We start from the raw sequence: 6075 nt of genomic DNA, 5'->3' as shown, positions 1-6075 counted from the left end.
AAAAAAAAAAAAAAAAAAAAAAAAAAAAAAAAAAAAACCTTAAAAAATACATATATACTTGCTAAGTGAATGAATGAAAACACATTTTGGGGATGGAGACACATAACGGATGGTCTGCACGACAGTACTTTGCTTCCAGAATGTGACCCTCCCCTGGCTGGGCTAATGTCCCCTTTGGAGCCACGTCCCATGGTGCCAAATCTTGAGTTTCCCCTCACAGAGGCCTGAGATGTGGGGATGCTAGGGAGCAAGCAAGCAGGCAGAGCAGGTGTGCAGTGACGGAGAAAAGGCTTCTGGGTCGCTTTAGTTCCCTGAATCCATGCAGAAGATCCATGAGCTATCTCAGGAATCCTACTGCCACTCAAGCTGAGCTGAGTTTGCAACCAAGACTCCGTATTCGTGCCGGTATTTCTCCTTCGTTAGAGCCCCTTGAGGTCTGAGATCCATAGTTCTCCATCACTGTACCACCACGCCCAGTGCTCGGGGTGGCCATCAGAGGCATTGATTCCTTCAAATGTTACTGTCGGAAAAACCAGAGTCCAGAGCACATTTCTATATTTGATTACCCTCTGGCCTTCCAGGTCTAGGACCAGCCCCTGCGCTGGCCACTCTCCACCACCCACGCTGACACAGTGAGCCCTGGGGAGCCCCTATTCTCGTTTACTCTGGAGGGACAGCCTCACTCTGCAGGCCTTCATCCCAGAAGCTGCTCCTGGGGCTGGCCAGAGCGACAGCCAGAATCCAGGGCTCCCCAAGGTTCTGTTCTCATTTGAGAAGGGGAATTGAGTCCCAGCTGCGATGGGCCCCAAAGTGGCCATTTCCTCTTTAGATGGTTCAAATCGGCAAATCACAGCCTGTGAGCCCTCCCTTCAATCAAAGAGGATGTGTGTGTTGGGAAAGGGAGGGGGGAGGGCAGGCATTAAAACAGCTCTGTTCTCTATGAGATCTTTGCTTTCCTTTGAGCAGAGGATCCTCATGGTGGAGCCTTTTCTAGCTGGATGCCTGTTTGGTAGGAAGCTGGAGGTTTTGTGGTCTGCTCTGGCCAACCTGGGCTCAAATACACCTGGGCCCTTCCCTGAGCCTCAGCTTCCTAGGAGGCAGAGTGGCTACTGTAGAAGGCAGGCATGATTCTAGGAGATGTGACCCCATTTTCCCTACAGTTTCCCCCATTTTCAGGGAAATGGGCGACTCGGAGCGGGGGCAGAGAGGGGCCATGGTGAGTTCCCAGCAAAATTATAAACAGATGTTCAGATCTCGGCTTGACCTGGCCTGTCAGGTGCAGTCTTGCCCATTCACAAAATTCCAGGATTTCACAAGTATTTAATTTTTTTCCCATTTAAAAATTTAATTTTTTTCTCATTTTCCTCAATAGCCAAATGCATGGTTGACCAGCTTACACCTGGTAAATACCAGGTCGAAGTTAAGCTTTGCTGGCTTTCCTGTCTCTACGTGGCGATTGTACTTGTCACTGGAGTGAACAGTTCCCTCCTCCGCTCCCCACCCAGAAACAAAAGAGGAGTGAAATGCAACCAGACAGGCCCCCACCCAGCTGGCGTGAACTCCACCACGTGGCAGCAGCAAGCATTCTCACCCATCGGCTCATGTAAGCAAGACTGCATTTAGTGTGTGGAAGACCATTTAGGAGGGTCCAAGTATGAGGAGGTGGGAGAATGCTCAGATATCAGATCTTTGGTTGTCCAAGTGGGGGACCCTGTGAGCTTTAAGAGAGGGCTGCTCCAGCAGTAATGGGTCAGTGAACCCCCTTGGAGCACATGTTTGCCAAAAGGCCTGTGAGTGGCCCTCCGGTCCCAGGCTAGCCCCACCACTGGGGTCTGTATAGAGAGGACGATAACACTCACAGGCTTTGCTGACTGCAGTTCTGGGTCCACACCCCAGCAGTTCACATGGGGACCACGGCATCCCCGTGGACCAATCATAATGGGCAGAGTGTGCCAGGAGAAGCAGGAGAGTTTGTATATTTATTCAATGAACGTCCACTGTGATTGAATTTAGGCTCTGTAATCGGAGAGCTTAAACCCTGGCTCTCGCACTTACTAGCTGTGTGACCTCAGGCGAGTTCCTTATCCTCTCTGGGTCTTGGTTTTTTCCGTCCAAAAATATGGATACTATTAATACTTCATGAGGCAATTGCGACAAATTAAATTACCAATTTGTTTAAATTATTTAATTGTTTAATTCAGAGCCTAGGACAGTGCTTGGCATGAAGAAGCGCCTGAAAAATGTTAGCCATTGTTTTTCTTGTATGTCAGGAGCTGTGCTTGGCCCACGAGATGCAATGGTGGGCAGTGGTTTCTTCTGGAGCTTCCAGGAAGAGAGATAGGTATCAAGGAATGACATACATGTCAGAGAGGGAGGCAGTGTTCTGCGATCTCAGAGTGGGGTTGCAGGTTAGGAAAGGCTCTTCCCATGGAGATGGCAGGTGAACTGGGTCTAAATTGTGAGTAGGAGTTACTCAGGTGATGAGCAGTAAGGAATGCTCCAGGCAGAAGGAACTGTACATGCAAAGGTCCTGTGTCAGGAGGAGACATAAGAGGAGCAAAAAGAAGGCACTGGAGTAGAGAACAAGGGGGCATGTGAGCAACATGAGGCTGGAGAGGAAGAGGGGTCAAGGCATCGGCTGCCATGTTGGGCATTTGAGTCTTTATTCTAAAAGCCATGGGTAGGAGCACCTGGGTGCCTCAGTGGGTTAAAGCCTCTGCCTTCGGCTCAGGTCATGATCCCAGGGTCCGTGGGATCAAGCTCCACATCGGGCTCTCTGCTCAGCAGGGAGCCTGCTCCCCCCCGCCCCCACCCCGCCTGCCTCTCTGCCTACTTGTGATCTCTGTCTGTCAAATAAATAAATAAAATCTTAAATAAATAAATAAAAGCCATGGGGAGGGGTGCCTGGGTGGCTCAGTCCTTAGAGCATCTGCCTTCAGCTCGGGGCCGTGATCTCTACATCCTGGGATCAGGCCCCGAGTTAGGTTTCCTGCTCAACAGGGAGTCTGCTTCTCTCTCTTTCTCTCTCCCTCTCTTTCTCCTCCTCTTTGCTCTTCCCTGCTGCTCATTCTCTCTCTCTCTCAAATAAATAAATAAAATCTTTGAATAATAAAATAAAAGCAATGGGGAGTCATTGAATCCTGCATAGGGAGAGAGTTCCCACACTTGAAGCAAGGATTATTCATTGAGGGCTAAGGGGCCTGAGACCCATAGTGGGCTTTGCTCTTAAGTTTTAGGATAGATGGACTCAGGGAGTCAGAGGTGAAGCGATAGGGCTCTGCCTACATCTGCAACCTAGTCTCCTCTTAGACTCTGATTATTCCTTGCGCTGTTTTGCACTACGCATGAATGAGATGAGACAATCTCAGAGAAGCCAAGTGAATTTCCTAAAGCTACACAACAGCCTGGAGGCAAGGATTCAATTCTCCTCACTCTCCAACCCCTGTTTTTCCAGCTGGCTAATTCGGTGGCCCTGGATGATGGCTTTTGACCTGGACACTCATCTGTAGGGCCCCAGAGGGCAAGAACAGTACGTGTCTTGTGTGCAGCTCATCCCAGTGCCTGGCACTTAGGGCTCACTAAATGTGCCCTGCCCTGAGAAAGCCCGTGGCATTGTCTTAAGGGGACTCGTGTTTCATTCTGCCCATTTGTGGGGACCCATTCATTCCTTATTCCAAATGGTTCTCCCCATAGCCAGTGTCTCATTTTTCTAGGTCAGAGGCCAGTAAACCGCAGCTTGTAGGACAAATGTGGCCCTCCACCTACTTTTGTAAAGAAAATGTTACTGGCTCACAGCCACACCCATTTATTACATACGGACTGTGGCTGTGTCCATGTTTCCACCCTGGAGTTGAATATTTGGGACAGATCCACAACGCTGAAAAGATGCAGTTTCTCTGGTCCTTTACAGAAAAAGCTCCTTGATCCTATTCTAGGGAAGGAGTTGCCCTCCGGGGCTTTCTGTGATGTCTGAGTAGGTTCCTAACCGCCCCCCCACCCCAAGAAAATCCTCCAGATTCGGGCTGAGAAGCATTTGAGGAAGTGATCCCATTGCTGTGGCCAAAGGGCTTTGGGAAACCACAGCTTGAAGCCCCAAGAAACACTGGGCTGGGCTGTGGGAGGGGCTGTCCCCCAAACCCCCTGGGCAGGTAAAGACAGAGAGGGTAAATGTCAAGTCATCCTGAAATCTAGGGTGTCTCTCAGGTCCTCACGCTGCTTAACATCTCTGTTTCCCGGTCATAAAGCCGACATAGAGTCGTTATAGACACTTTTTTAATCTAAAAATATGGGGCAGGAAGACGTATGGGAAAAGAGAAGGGGCTGCCCATCCTTGGGCCACCCAGAGATGAGGGCCCAGAGCCTTTCCTTCGGTACCTCCTCTGAGCACCCAACCGCACCTGAGAGTACTCTGTTTACACATCTTTACTCCTGCGTGTGAGTGCTCTGTGCACACCCAGCATACGTGCGACTTTCACACCCGGATCGCGCTCCGAGGGGCGGGTTTCCATCAGGATGGAACTGGTCTCTTTTCTCCAGTGTTCCTCTCAAGTCAAGTATCATCACTTTGCTCTCTGAAGGCATTTGGGGAGCCCTTTTCTGGGCTCTGCCTGCAGAGTGGAAACCTCACTTTGAATGCTTGAATCTCGCAGGGGTTAGGTTTCATGAGATGTGGTTATTCTGGTCTTCACGCGGATGGCACGGGCCAGAATCTTCATAGTGGTGGTTGCTCCTCGGCCAGCACATTCACCTGCTCTGTATGGAGGCTGAGAAAATTAAGGCCATCCCACCTCAAGTTTAGCTGATGTGGGAAAAAGAGGCAGAAGAAAATCATTAAAATTCCTCACCTACTGATAAGCCCCTGAAACAGAGTGGCTCTCCCCTGGGGACTCAACTGCCCTCACTTTGAGATTTTGCTAAGGACAATCCTAGCCTGACCGACCCCCTACTCCAATAGGTCCGACCAGGATCCTGTAAGTCTACTTTAATAATTTCTTTAGGAAACTTTATCTCTAAACCTCCAAGATAGTGTCAACAATCATTCCCAAGCACATGGCCCACTGACATACATCTAAAGGGTCTCACGAGAAGATTTTTATTACTGGGAATAAATAACCTTTCTCCCAACAATAGCTAGCCCCTCAAGGTCCTGGAGACCTTGCTTCCAAAATTCCTTAGAGACTAACATCATCCCTAATCCCCTTTGTCCTCACCCACCGCCAAGTCTACCCCTACTCTGCCTTTAAAAACTGACTGTAATCTGGTTCGGGGTCCAAGTCCCTATTCCGCTGTGCCGGATATACTTGGGCCCAAGCTTAAACTTGTCAAAAAAAACCCTCGTGTGATTGCATCGGTGCTTGGCTCCTTTGGTGGTCTCTCGGACGTGAAAACCCAGGCATAACACTCTGGTCTTACCTTGAAATCACGTACCTGCCCCTGAGTTATCCCCTTTCCTTTTGCTGGGGGCTTGCTGGCCTGCAGAGGAGACAGGCTGTGCGCGGCTACTCAGCCAGGACCATCGTGGGCCAGGGGGTGAGAGGGTGGGCTTTTTCCTCTTGTTGTCTGGACCCGGCTCTGCCCCCTACTCTGAGTGACCTTGAGCAGGGCACAGCCTCACTTAGAGCCTCAGTTTCCCCAAAGGACTGCTCTGAGCATTCTATGAGCTGATATGACGCAGTGTCTGGAGTGTGGCAGAGGCCAAGGAAATGTTAGGCATTTGTATTACGAGGCTTTGCAGGAGAGGAAGCCGAGGCTTGAGAGAGGACACTTGCCCAAGGTCATGCAGCTCATACGTAGCCCGTTATCAGCGCCCTGGCCTTGATTGTTGTCCCCCAAAGGGTCCTGCTCCAGGATGGTTTTCAAAGCTCACAGATGGCATAAAGGACCAGGGGCGGGTCTGTGGTATAGTTTCCTTTTCCCCAGGTTGTACCCGACCCTCCTGAGAAGAAGCTTGTGGCTGCTTCTGGGAGGGGGAGGAAGGGGTGCATCTGGGGGATGTGGGACTCTGCCTCTGCTTGTTCCGGAACCCCCCCAACACTAGTCCTCCCACCCCAGTGCTGCAGGTGGGGTAACAGCTTC

This window comes from Enhydra lutris, unplaced genomic scaffold (assembly GCF_002288905.1).
Source record: "Enhydra lutris kenyoni isolate GAN:26980312 unplaced genomic scaffold, ASM228890v2 scaffoldscaffold46, whole genome shotgun sequence".
Lineage (NCBI taxonomy): Eukaryota > Metazoa > Chordata > Mammalia > Carnivora > Mustelidae > Enhydra > Enhydra lutris.
Note: the sequence above shows the minus strand (reverse complement) of the source record.